This window comes from Oryctolagus cuniculus, chromosome 17 (assembly GCF_051225735.1).
Source record: "Oryctolagus cuniculus isolate XC-2025 breed Fujian yellow rabbit chromosome 17, ASM5122573v1, whole genome shotgun sequence".
Lineage (NCBI taxonomy): Eukaryota > Metazoa > Chordata > Mammalia > Lagomorpha > Leporidae > Oryctolagus > Oryctolagus cuniculus.
Window position 1 is genome coordinate 45,255,946 of NC_142883.1, and position 13,257 is coordinate 45,269,202.

General features: G+C 43.0%; 1 protein-coding gene across 7 annotated transcripts in view; it reads right to left on the reverse strand.

Annotated features, from left to right (window-relative positions):
- The window catches only part of SSH2 (slingshot protein phosphatase 2), a 281,689-nt gene that overhangs the window by 197,818 nt on the left and 70,614 nt on the right, over positions 1–13,257 (reverse strand). The gene's annotated exons all lie outside the window — the stretch shown is intronic.

Sequence of the window (13,257 nt, forward strand, 5' to 3'; positions counted from 1 at the left end):
GAAGCGATTGTTTGTATACCTTTTTTCTGTTAAAGCTGGTTAATATCTTTTACATATTTTTCTGTTTCTAGTCTTTATAAAACATACAACTCTTGGGGCAGGCACAATGGTGCAGTGGGTTAAGCCACTCTGCATCCCATTGGAGTCCCAGCTGCTTCACTTCTAATCCAGCTCCCTAGTAATGCACTTGGGAAGCAGTGAATGGTGGCTCAACTACCTGAGTCCTTGCCACCCACATGGGAGACTGGGATGGAGTGCCTAATTCCTGGCTTCCTGGCCCAGTCCAGCTACTACAGTCATCTGAAGAATGAACCAGCAATTAAAAGATCTCAATTCTCTCTCTCTAAATTAATAAATAAATCTTTTCACGAAGTATAAAAATTAAATATATTATAACTCTTGGTCCCATATTGAACTCACTTTGGAAAAAGTCAGTTATGTCTCAAAATAGAGGTAAATCTGCCACCAGGTCGCCTCCAGCCAGACTCCAGCCATTGCCTATCAAGAGGAAGAAGGCCATGATCCTATAGAGCCAGAGTGGTTGAGGAAACTACTGGTGGTCTGAGTTTTGAAAAAAGAGACAATAGCTTGAGAGAACAGTAGAGAAATGGGACATAGTCACAGATTGTGTGGTAATGAGAGAAAACACTCCCCAACCCCCACCTCAGTGAAATGTTCCAGAAAAGTGGTAGAGGTACTTTTGGCTGTGATGGAAATTTTGGTGGAAGAGGAGACTATGGTAGTGGAGGTGGTGGGAGCAGAGCATGTTATAGAGATGATGGTGGATATAATGGATTTGGAAGTGATGGTAGAAACTATGGTGGTGGTGTTGGTTATAGTAGCAGAGGAGGCTATGGTGGTGGTGGACCAGGATATGGAAACCAAAGGTGATGGACGTGGTGGAGGAGGAAGAAATGATGACTCAATGAATTAAAAAATTCTGGAGGTTAACTATGGTGGTTGGGGAAACTATAATAATTTTGGAAATTATAGTAGATAACAGCAATGGAATTATGGACCTATGAAAGGGGGCAATTTTGGTAGGAGAATCTGGGGCAGTCTGCATGGTGTGGCTATGCACCTGGTGGACATGGTAGAAGGTTATACGAATAGCAGAAAAGGGCTACGGTGCTTAGCAAGAAAGAGTAAGAAGTTGTCAGAAAGGCTGCAGGTTACTTTGAGAAGTCATCCCAAACACAAGAAAGGAACTATAAAAATCTGCCACAGAAGGAATGATAATTCAGTCAGAAAAATGCAGCTGAAACAGGAAAACTTTCTTGTTCAGGATAGCATAGTTACAGATTGCAAAAAGTACAGCTATTGATTAATGCAATGTAGTGTCACTTAAGATGTGTATTCCCAAGGCCTTTTATCTGTTGTAGCTTTGATTCTCTTTCTTCTCACTACATCAGGTATATTGCCCTGTAAATTGTTGTAGTGGAACCAAGAATAAAAAATTAAGGAATTTTTCACTTAAAAGAAAACCCACATTATAGAAATTTATATTAATTTATATGTAAGTGTTGAAAATCTTTCCTACAATCTATTATTTATGTTTTGACTTTATTTATAGGACTTTCCAATGTAGTTTTTGGCTTACCACTGGTTTACTCCCCAAATGTCTACAAAAGCCAGGTCTGGGCACTACTGGGGCCTGAACCTGGAGCCTGGAACTCAATACAGGTTTTCCATGTGGTGGCAGGAACCCAATCACTTGAGCCATTACTGCTGCCTCCCAAGGTCTGCATTAGCAGGAAGCTGGAGTAAGGAGCCAGAGAAAAGTATCAAATCCAGGTACTCTAATGTGGGACACAGTTGCCTTTTTTTTTTTTTTAAGATTTATTATTTATTTACCCAAAAGTCAGAGTTACAGAGAGGCAGAGGCAGATAAATACCCCAGTGATATGTCCAATTTCTAGTGATAAGTACCATCTTACTTCCTGAAGCATGAAACTCAATTATTAAACTACTCCTCTTTCCCTTTACTTCTAACAACAAGTGTATATTTACAATATTTTAAATTCAGTCTTCAGGGGCTGGTGCTGTGGCACAGCAGATTAATGCCCTGGCCTGAAGTGCCGGCATCCCATATAGGCACTGGTTCGAGACCCGGCTGCTCCACTTCCAATCCAGCTCTCTGCTATGGCCTGGGAAAGCAGTACAAGATGGCCCAAGTGCTTGGGCCCCTGCAACCATGTGGGAGACTTGGAAGAAGCTCCTGGCTCCTGGCTTTGGATCAGCACAGCTTCAGCTGCTGCGGCCAACTGGGGAGTGAACCAAGGGATGGAAGACCTCCTCTCCCTCTCTCTCTCTCTTTCTTCTCTCTCGGCTTCTCCTCCCTCTATGTAACTCTGACTTTCAAATAAATAAATAAATCTTTAAAAAAATTAAAATAAAATTCAGGCTTCAGATGCCCCCAAATTAACTCTGGCTGCACAATCACTTACGAACCTTAATAAAGAAGAAAGATGTTGAGCTTCATCCAGGACTTACTGAATGAGAAACTTCATTAAGTGAAACTTAAGTTTCTCTGTTTTTGTTTTTTTTTTTAACTCCAGACCTTTCCTTACACGAAACTGAAGTTAAGAACCACTGTTCCATTTGCCCCTGACTAGCACAGAATAACAATATTCAAGTACAACAGCATAAGGTTAAGAGCTGCACCCGGGAGTGTCAGTCAGACTTAGCTGTCACACATCTTAGGCAAGCCTGGTTCTTCACCTTCAGTAGTTCCTCAGTGTGGGGAGCAACCCAGACTAGACTAAGTTACTGGAATTAAGACTTATTCTGTGCATCTGCTCTCCCACAATATGGCGCTAGGAGAGAAGAAAATAGCTTCTACGCAGCTGCCTCCAGTTCAACCAATAAACTGTAGGACTTGCTCCTGATTGGAGGAGAGCAGCGTACTCGGCGTGTGGGCAGCCGAGTTGGGATTGGCAGAGGAGGACTATAAAGGAGGAGACGGCATGCACCAGGAACATCTAACAGGAACATCTAAGGGGAACATCTAAGGGGAACACCTGTGCAGCCCCCGAGAGAGCCGGCCGGCGGAGTGCCGCTCCCCTGCGGAAGTGGGGAATGTGGCCAGGGGGAACCGCCCTTCCACGGAGGTGGAAGGGACAGTAGCCAACCCGGGAAGAACCAGCAGCAAACCCGGGGAGGGCCGAGCAGACGAAAGAACAGCGCAGGGTCCTGTGTCGTTCCTCCACGAAGAGGGGGAGCGACACCTCAGTACTAAAAGCACTTTCCTTGACAACTTGGATTCAGCACTAAATTATATAAAAGGCATTTAGAACAATGTCTGTCACCTAGTAAGACTCAATATGTAGTTTTTTCCCCATCCTTATCCCTTTCAAAGGGTAAACTCTTCCCAAACCAGGATCTAAAAAAGTTTGTACCATCTTACTAATGAAAAATACAAGTCCTGCCAACTTCTGTTTTCCTTGCTTTTCTTTACCAAAATAAGGGGCAAGTAACTATACCTGAGCAGACTCTGCTTCAAATTATAGTTTTTATTTGGTTGATTTTACAAATTAAGCCACGCTCCTGGTGCTGCCTACAATTGTTTCATTGCCACATCCCTCATTCTTCATATCAAATGCTTCAAAAATATGATACTTGTCAAAAGACCAGAATTAATACAAGCACAGCACAGGAAAGAACTGGGTGCCAGCAGCATCATTTTTACATTTCTTCACCAAGGCATTAACTATGTACAATTTGCAAATCACTGTGGGAGGGCTGTGGGGAACATAAATATGTGCAATAGAATATTTCTGGCCTTTCAATAGCCATTTCATGAATCAAAAAATATTTGTGTGTTTTAGAAGTTTCCACAAGTTAGCCATGCCAAAGCTAAATTAGGGATACTGAAGAAAAACAAAGAGAGTTAAAGATGCCAACTGTTTCTTCCTTCTTCCTGCCAGAGCTGAAGTACAAACTGCACTGTGCCCACAGACCACAGTGACACCGCCCTGACTATGCTGAAGAGATGGTGACTCAAGGGAATCCTGCTCTTTACTCAGCACAGATAATGCACTAGGCCCTCTGAGTGCTTAACATAAATTAGCTCATTTAATTCTAACAACAGCTCTTGGAACAGGCACTGTTATTATCTCTACTTTACAAATGGAGGAAATGAGGCTGAGGCTTAGAGAAGTGGAGTCACACAGCCACTACATGGTGGAGCTGGGACTCTGACCCAGGCTGTCTGAATCTTGAGGCTGAGCTCATAACCACTGCACAATGTTGAGCCCTGATTCTGGAAGTTGGAGAGGGTCCTCTAACGCACACAAACATTTGTCAAGAAGTCAAAATAGTGGTTATTCCTAAAGGGTGATATCTGGAGGGGGTGAGCAGTGACTGGACGGGAACGCAGAGGAGGCTGACAGAGGAGAACTGGTTTGGGGGAATGGTAATATTTCAATTCTTGATCTAGGTATAGGTTGAAAAATCACCTGATATACGTTTATGAAAATTTACCACATTTTACATAAAGGTGCAATATAGCTGTGTATGTGTAGCCTGTTAAGATGTCCACATCCTATATCAGAGTGCCTGGGTTTGGGTCCCAGTTCTGCTCCCAGTTCCATTTTCCTGTCAGTGCAGACCCTGGGAGGCAACAGTGATGATTCAAATAGCCAGGTACCTGTCACCTATGTGGGAGAATGAGATTGAGTTCCTTACTCTTGGCTCCAGCTATTGTGGACATGTGGGGAGTGAACCAGCAGACAGGCAGATAGGAGCTTGCTCCCTCTCTTTGTTTGCTTTCCCAAAACAAAACAAAACACACACACACACACACACATGATAAGCACTTTTTTTGTTAAGTTTATTCTCATTTTTAAGTGTAAAATACAAACTATAACACGCTGAATAGTTCTTTTATTTTTAGCACCCCAGCAGAGTTGCACATGAAGAATTAGTACTCTCCATGGAAACTCTAACCTTCACTGTTACAGGTTTATGGTGGGTTTGGATCACCTAATTTAAGTATCTTGCTCTACTTCTAACAAAAATATAGCCAAAGAATTTTACTGGCCGGCGCCCGCCGCGGCTCACTAAGCTAATCCTCCGCCTTGCGGCACCGGCACACCAGGTTCTAGTCCCGGTCGGGGCGCCGGATTCTGTCCCGGTTGCCCCTCTTCCAGCCCAGCTCTCTGCTGTGGCCAGGAAGTGCAGTGGAGGATGGCCCAAGTGCTTGGGCCCTGCACCCCATGGGAGACCAGGATAAGTACCTGGCTCCTGCCATTGGATCAGCACAGTGCGCCGGCCGCGGTGGCCATTGGAGGGTGAACGAACGGCAAAAGGAAGACATTTCTCTCTCTGTCTCTCTCTGTCCACTCTGCCTGTCAAAAAAAAAAAAAAAAAGAATTTTACTGAATAGATGGTAATTGTATTGAACCTGAGTAATCAAACACATAGAGCAACTCTTTAGATTCTAGTCAATCTTACATTTCATCTACTTTTCAAGGAAACAGGTGTTACAAATGTTGCAGACTGGGCCTCCAATTTGAAGATGAAAACATTACCAGAGCTAGAATTAAACCAGTGATTCTTAACCTTGATTAGAACCATTCTGGGAGCTTTTTTTTTTTTTTTTTTTTTTTTTTTGGACAGGCAGAGTTAGAGAGAGACAAAGATAAACCTGGGAGCATTTTTAAACCAGCAATTCCTTGGCCCCATTCACAGTGATCACGATTTAACTTGCCTGGAGTGAGAGTATTCTTGAATTATTTAAAAAAGTTACCAGGTGAGGGGCAAGCATTTGACTCAATGGTTTGTTTGTTTATTTATTTATTTATTTATTTTGACAGGCAGAGTGGACAGTGAGAAAGAGAGAGACAGAGAGAAAGGTCTTCCTTTGCCGTTGGTTCACCCTCCAATGGCCGCCGCACCGCACTGATCCGATGGCAGGAGCCAGGAGCCAGGTGCTTTTCCTGGTCTCCCATGGGGTACAGGGCCCAAGGACTTGGGCCATCCTCCACTGCACTCCCAGGCCACAGCAGAGAGCTGGCCTGGAAGAAGGGCAACCGGGACAGAATCCGGCGCCCCAACCGGGACTAGAACCCGGTGTGCTGGCGCCGCTAGGCGGAGGATTAGCCTAGTGAGCCGCAGCGCCGTCTTGACTCAATGGTTTAGATGTTGTTTGGGACACCTGCACCCAATAGGGAGCCTGGGTACCAGTCCCAGCTCTACTCCTGATTCCAGTTTCCAGGGCACCCTGTGAAGCAGCAGGTGATGGCTGAAGTACCTAGGTTTCTGCCATCCACATGGGAAACCTGGACTGAGTTCCAGGCTCCTGGATTTTGTGGGCATTTGGGGAATGAATCAGGGGATAGAAGACCTATCTCTGTCTGCCTCTCTGTCTTTCAATTAAAATAAATAAAAATTTAAAAGTCACCAGGCAATTCTAATTTGCAGCTATGATGAGAATTACTGAGTTAAAAGCAACTAATTTTTTTTATTTTTTAATTTTTAATTTTTTTTGACAGGCAGAGTGGACAGTGAGAGAGAAAGAGACAGAAAGAAAGGTCTTCCTTTTACCGCTGGTTCACCCCCAAATGGCCGCCGCACTGAATCGAAGCCAGGAGCCAGGTGCTTCTCCTGGTCTCCTATGGGGTGCAGGGCCCAAGGACTTGGGCCATCCTCCACTGCACTCCCGGGCCACAGCAGAGAGCTGGCCTAAAGAGGGGCAATGGGACAGAATCCGACTAGAACCCGGGGTGCTGGTGCCGCAGGCGGAGGATTAGCCTATTGAGCCGCAGCGCCAGCCAAAAACAACTAATCTGAAAAATAGCCTGTGGACCCAAGATTGCTACAAATCTGATATCCTCTCAAAGAAGTCAGTCAAGAGGCTAAGATTCGGGGCCAGCGCTGTGGCACAGTAGGCTAAGCCTCCGCCCACAGTGCTGGCATCCCATATGGGCGCTGGTTCGTGTCCTGGCTGCTCCTCTTCTGATACAGCTCTCTGCTATGGCCTGGGAAGGCAGTGGAGGATGGCCTAAGTGCTTGGCCCCTGCTCCATGTGGGAGACCTGGAGGAAGCTCCTGGCTCCTGCCTTCGGACTGGTCTAGCCCCGGCCATTGTGGCCATTTTGGGAATCAACCAGCAGATGGAAGATCTTTCTCTCTGTCTCTCCTTCTCTCTGACTGTAACTCTACATCTCAAATAAATAAACAAAATCTTTTTAAAAAGGGAGGGGGCTAAGATTTTTAAAAAGAAAACAAAAATGCTTTTCTTAATAATTATTCAAGGATGAAACAGTTGAAATATGTTTTCCTACATATTATTCTGGAACAAAGTAAAAATCAGATGTTAAAAGAGGCTTCCTCCTAGGTTAATCACTTCAATCAGATCTCTTCCACAGGAAAGAAAAATGGAACACTGTTCATGGTAAAACTGTTTTTGCTACTAGCAATACTTTTTTCCTCCTTTTTCTGACCATGTGCCCACAAACTCTTCACCATACAGCAGAAATGATGCAGAAACAATTCAAATAACCTTGAACCCCTGTGGTGTGGCTGCTTGCCATTGGCCTACTGGCCATTTTAAACTAACAATAAAATTCATCTCCTTATGTTCCTTATTTCCCCCTTTTTTTTATATTTGTGTATGCTGGCTAGTGAAAGGTGTTTCTGCAAATGAGATTTTTTTTAAAGAAAACAAAAACAAAAGAAATAGAGAATATACCTGGCACAGAGAACAGAAAGGAAGAGGGTGAATACAAACAATCAGAAATGCCTGGATGTGCGTGCTGTTGGCCTACACACCATCACCACATTTCAGTCAATCAGTTTGTTATCACTGTTGTATCTGTAGGCTTACCCATGAGATTTTTGTGTTTACTATCTTTGGAGACTTACGGAACTATTTAATGACCATAGCAGTTCTCCCATCCTGAGTATAGCTTCTTTTCTGAGCTAATAAGTCATTGATTATTTTCATTCATATACCACATTCCAAGATTTAAAACATGCAAGAGGCCGGCGCCGCGGCTTACTAGGCTAATCCTCCACCTTGCGGCGCCGGCACACCGGGTTCTAGTCCCGGTCGGGGTGCCGGATTCTGTCCTGGTTGCCCCTTTTCCAAGCCAGCTCTCTGCTGTCGCCAGGGAGTGCAGTGGAGGATGGCCCAAGTGCTTGGGCCCTGCACCCCATGGAGACCAGGAGAAGTACCTGGCTCCTGCCATCGGATCAGCGCGGTGCGCTGGCTGCAGCGTGCCGGAAAAAAAAAAAAAGGCAAGAAAAACTGGATGCTTTAGAAGAACCCTGAAGATTAAAGTCCCTTCTATCTTCAATCCATAAGGACTGCCTACCCTACAATAGGCATTCAATTAAGAGTTACCTTAATGCTGATAACACCTTTTTTTTTTTTTAAAAAAAAGATTTTATTTATTTATTTGAGAGGTAGAGTTACAGAGAGTGAGAGGGAGAGACAGAGAGAAAGGTCTTCCTTCCATTGGTTCACTCCCCAAATGGCCGCAACGGCCGGAGCTGCGCCGATTTGAAGCCAGGAGCCAGGAGCCTCTTCCTGGTCTCCCATGCAGGTTCAGGGGCCCAAGAACTTGGGCCATCTTCCACTGCTTTCTCAAGCCACAGCAGAGAGCTGGATTGGAAGAGGAGCAGCCGGGACTAGAACTGGTGCCCACATGGGATGCCAGCGCCGCAGGTTGAGGATTAACCCACTGCGCCATGGTGCTGGCCCCAATGCCGATGATATCTTAAACTTACTATTAGGTTAAAATATTCTTTCTCCCCATAGCTGTTCTTCCATTCACAAAATTACTCCATATGAAAAATCCAAGAGAAGCAGATATCTAAAAAGATACTGTAGTATTCTGAGAACCTGTCCTGCTCTAGAAGAGAAATTAAAACTACGATCTAAAAATGTTAAAAGGGATCACGGTTGTAGAGCAGCAGGTTAAACTGTTGCTTGGGACATCCACATCCCACATCAGAGTTCCTGGGTTAGATTCCTGCCTCTGCTTCTGATCCAGCTTCCTGCTAATATGCCTGGGAAGTAGAAGATATTGGTCCAAATATTTGCATTCCTGCCATCCATATGGGAGATCCAGATTGAGTTCTAAGCTCCTAGTTTCAGGTTGGCTCAGCCCCAGCTACTGTGGGCATTTGGGGAATGAACTAGTGGATGGAAGATCGATGTCTGCCTCTGTCTTTCAAATAAATAAGTAAATAAATAAATCATTTTAAAAATAAAAACATGAGAGTATTCAAAACCAAATATTTCAATTTTTTTGATTTTCCTTTTTTTGGGGAGGGGGTCTGCCTTCACATTTAAATCTAAAGATTGACTTTTTTTTCCTTTTAATAACACAAAAGGTTAACATCTCTTTCTTTCTCAGGGCTATTCAAACATAAAGGTTTTTTCACTACACAGAGGGAAAAATGCATTCCCTGTAAGGTATAATAAACCAAGCAAAGAAACAGAATAGTCCATAAAAACAGAGTCTTGATATGGTCTTCTTCCTATTTTGTTTGGTTCTACATTCTATACATAACCTCCACAGCCTAAAGCACAGGGATTTCACATAAGTCAATGCTCAGTGATTAAATGCATGTATGCAAAACTTGAATGAATGAATACAACTAACCAATCTGGTTATCCCAAAATTGAAGAGAAAGTTCTTCAATGACTGACTTTTTCTTGTACCCTTCTTTAAACTGGTATTTCTACTTCAAACAGTTACTACTTTTCTTTAATCTAATAGGTATTAGAATCCAGTTTCTCCAAATTAAGTCTACAAATGAGGAAAAACTCTTCAATCCATTTTGATACAAAGGTGGGAATGGGAAGGTGAAAAAAAGGAAAAAAGTATGCAAAATTCTCCCTGAGCAGGCAAAACAGGAGGGGGATCCAATATTGTACCTTTAAAAGGCAGTCAAGGCCGGTGCCATGGCTCACTAGGCTAATCCTCCACCTTGCGGCGCCAGCATACCGGGTTCTAGTCCCGGTTGCCCCTCTTCCAGGCCAGCTCTCTGCTGTGGCCCGGGAGTGCAGTGGAGGATGGCCCAAGTGCTTGGGCCCTCCCCTCCATGGGAGACCAGGAGAAGCACCTGGCTTCTGCCTTCGGATCAGCACGGTGTGCTGGCCGCAGCACGCTGCTGGAGCGGCCATTGGAGGGTGAACCAACGGCAAAGGAAGACCTTTCTCTGTCTCTCTCTTTCTCACTGTCCACTCTGCCTGTCAAAAAAAAAAAAAAAAAAAAAAAAAAGGGCAGTCAAATACTTATAACCAGTCTTGCTTCCTGAACATAACAAACCTGACTTAAATGAGTGAAAGTTCTGACAACAAAATAAAGTTACTCAGAGTAATCTGTAAATACATAGATCCAACTAATTGTTTGAAAGGGAGAAAAAACCATTAAAACTAGTGCTACCTTTCCACTACCATGTGTCCCACTTCATAAAAAATATTTTTTATGTAGATTCCCATGCACTTGTCTCTCCAAGACAAAATAAGCCAAACAATAAGCCAGTGCAAGTCCAAAGGACTCTACTGCAAACTAAAAATAAACCTTGTAGAATACTATATAAGGAGGTGGTCCACACTCCATCAGTGATGCTGCCTGCCTGCTGGGAATGAGCTCACCAAAGCTATCAGCTGCGATCTGATGTCAGTTTTGTTCCTGCTTATCACACAACATTGGGCAATGAATACAACCTTTCCACTTTGTTTGCCATCTGCAAAATGTTGACAATGAAATAATGCTCATGTGGCTTCATCATTTAACTTTGCAAATGAAGGAGTTCAGCACATGCCATCTCAAAATATGTTAAATTGGTATATTATTTCAAATCTAAAATCACTTGAGGAACTGTGACTTCAAACAACCATCTGCTCCATCTTCTTCTACATGGAACCAGCTACAAAGAATTTTGGGGGGAGGGATGTCCTTCTTCATATCAAGGTTGGAAATTAATCTGGATTACCAGATACTGCGAAGAGGTTGCAATGAACCTGAATAACTTATTTAGGTAACACTTATCTTCTAGGTTTTACATTCTCTGCATACATTTGTTAGCAACATTTCTAGAATTTATTACCTTTTCTTGAGATCCATTTTTCTATCATTCCTTCACAAATTTATCATTCTTTGTCCACAAAGTAGACAAGCATTAAGCTTTGGTCATTTCTTCAGACTACACTTTCTTGTGAAGATCCTTACGTACATGTAAATTCAATAAAAATTTGATGTGTTCTCTTGTTAACAGCACTTGCATGAATTGGGTTCCTAGACCCAGGCAAAAAGCTCACACAAGAATAAAGAGGAAAGAAGGAATCTTTCTCCCCCCCTCCTATAGAATGATCAAGTGGGTTCATCATCTAATGTTTGCAAGCTCTAGGGAAATGAGTACCACTTCAGATTCTTCATCAACACTGACTGAAGAACAACAGTAAGGTAAGTCAATATAATAGGTGAATGAGATCCTAAAATGGCAATCATTTCCATTGTGCCATAAAGATGAAGTAATGGAGACAGCTAAAGAGCTGGCAGTACTATGTTGATAATCTTGAAAGGCACAGCTTATTTTGAGAGACAGTTTCCATTTGTCAAACCTCCACAAAATTTACTGTGTGCTACTATATACAGTAAACATCCTGATCTGGACAAAAAGCAGCCTTTATTATTATTAGGTTTATAAAATCCAGTGTTAGTCGCAGCTACCTATTGGAAGAGCCCAAGTCTAACACATTACGGAAAAAAGATCAAATCAGTCAAAACCAATCCAGTTTAAAGTATGCTATACTAACTGTACTGTTTAGAATTTGGGCAGTAGGGGGCTAGTGTTGTGGCACAGTGGGTAAAGCTGCCACCTTTGGTGCCAGCATCCCATATGGGCAACAGTTAGTAATCTGGCTGCTCCACTTCTGATCCAGCTCTCTGCTAATGGCCTGGGAAAAGCAGTGGAAGATGGTTCAAGTGTTTGGGCCCCTGCACCCACATGGGAGACCGGGAAGAAGTTCCTGGCTGCTGATTTTGGCCTGGCCTAGCCTTGCTGTTGTGGCCATCTGGGGGAATGAACCAACAAATGGGAGATCCCACCCCTCCCCCTATCTCTTCCTCTAACTCTTTCAAAATAATAAATCTTTTTCTAAAAAATGAATTTGTGCAGTAGGATATATTATATAGTAAGGCACAGAATAAATCCTGAAGTGGAGGAAAAAGGTTTGCCATGTTTCCAAATCTCAGTCTGATACAAGGCCATCTTGACCCTCTGAAATAGAATAAAAATAATCCAAAAGTATGCTTGAACAAATCTTTCCTCACAATGCCATTCCAAATATGCATAAACTTTGTCATAAAGAGCAACATGTAAAATCAGGGTATCATCAACCCCTCCCTCATTCCCTTCTCCCACTTTTCTTCTCCCCTCTTCCCTCCCCTCCCTTCCCAATCTCTTCCTTTTCTCCCTCCCTCCTGATGGAGACAGATATCTACGTTTTAAAGCTCATTCATATTCTCTCTTCACAGCTCTTTTCTTCCTTTCCCTCCAATATACCTCCAGCACTCCTTTAATTCAATTTTCTAACTTCAGCGTGACTCTCTAGGTAACTATGTTGGGAGTCAAATGATATAAATAAAATGTCTAACATTTAATGATATAGTTAGTTTCATGTTCTACAATTTATTTTTTACTGTTGAAATTTCTTAATAATGTAATTCACTTATTTTTATTTATTTGAAAGCCAGAGACAGCTAGATAGAGATCTTCCATCTGTTGGTTCACTCCCAAATACCCAAAACAGCTAGGGCTGGGTTAAGTTGAAGTCAGGAGCCCAGAACTCAATCTGAGTCTCCCCAATCCATGTCAGGGACCTCAGTACTTGAGTCATCATCATCTGCTGCCTCCCAGGGTATGCATTAGCAAGATGCTGAAATCCCAAGTGAAGCTGAGACTCCAATCCAGGCACTTTGATATGGGATGTGTGTGTATCAAGCAACATCTTAACTGCACTAAATGCCCACTCCAATATTCTACATTTTAGAGGATCAGGCTGACTCTCCCTTCTAGTGATTATAACACTATTTGGCTTACCATGATCAATAACTAGGACATGTTAGGTACCAATACCAAGCAGTTGCCACAGAGAAGAGGACACTATTAACCTTAAAAAAAGTATGCACGAGGGGAAAACTGCATAAAGAATCATCATCTTTATTGAAGGACACTCAAACAAGGTGACTAGGATGCAACATTTTTCCCCCTACTTTGAGAGATACACTTTGTGTGG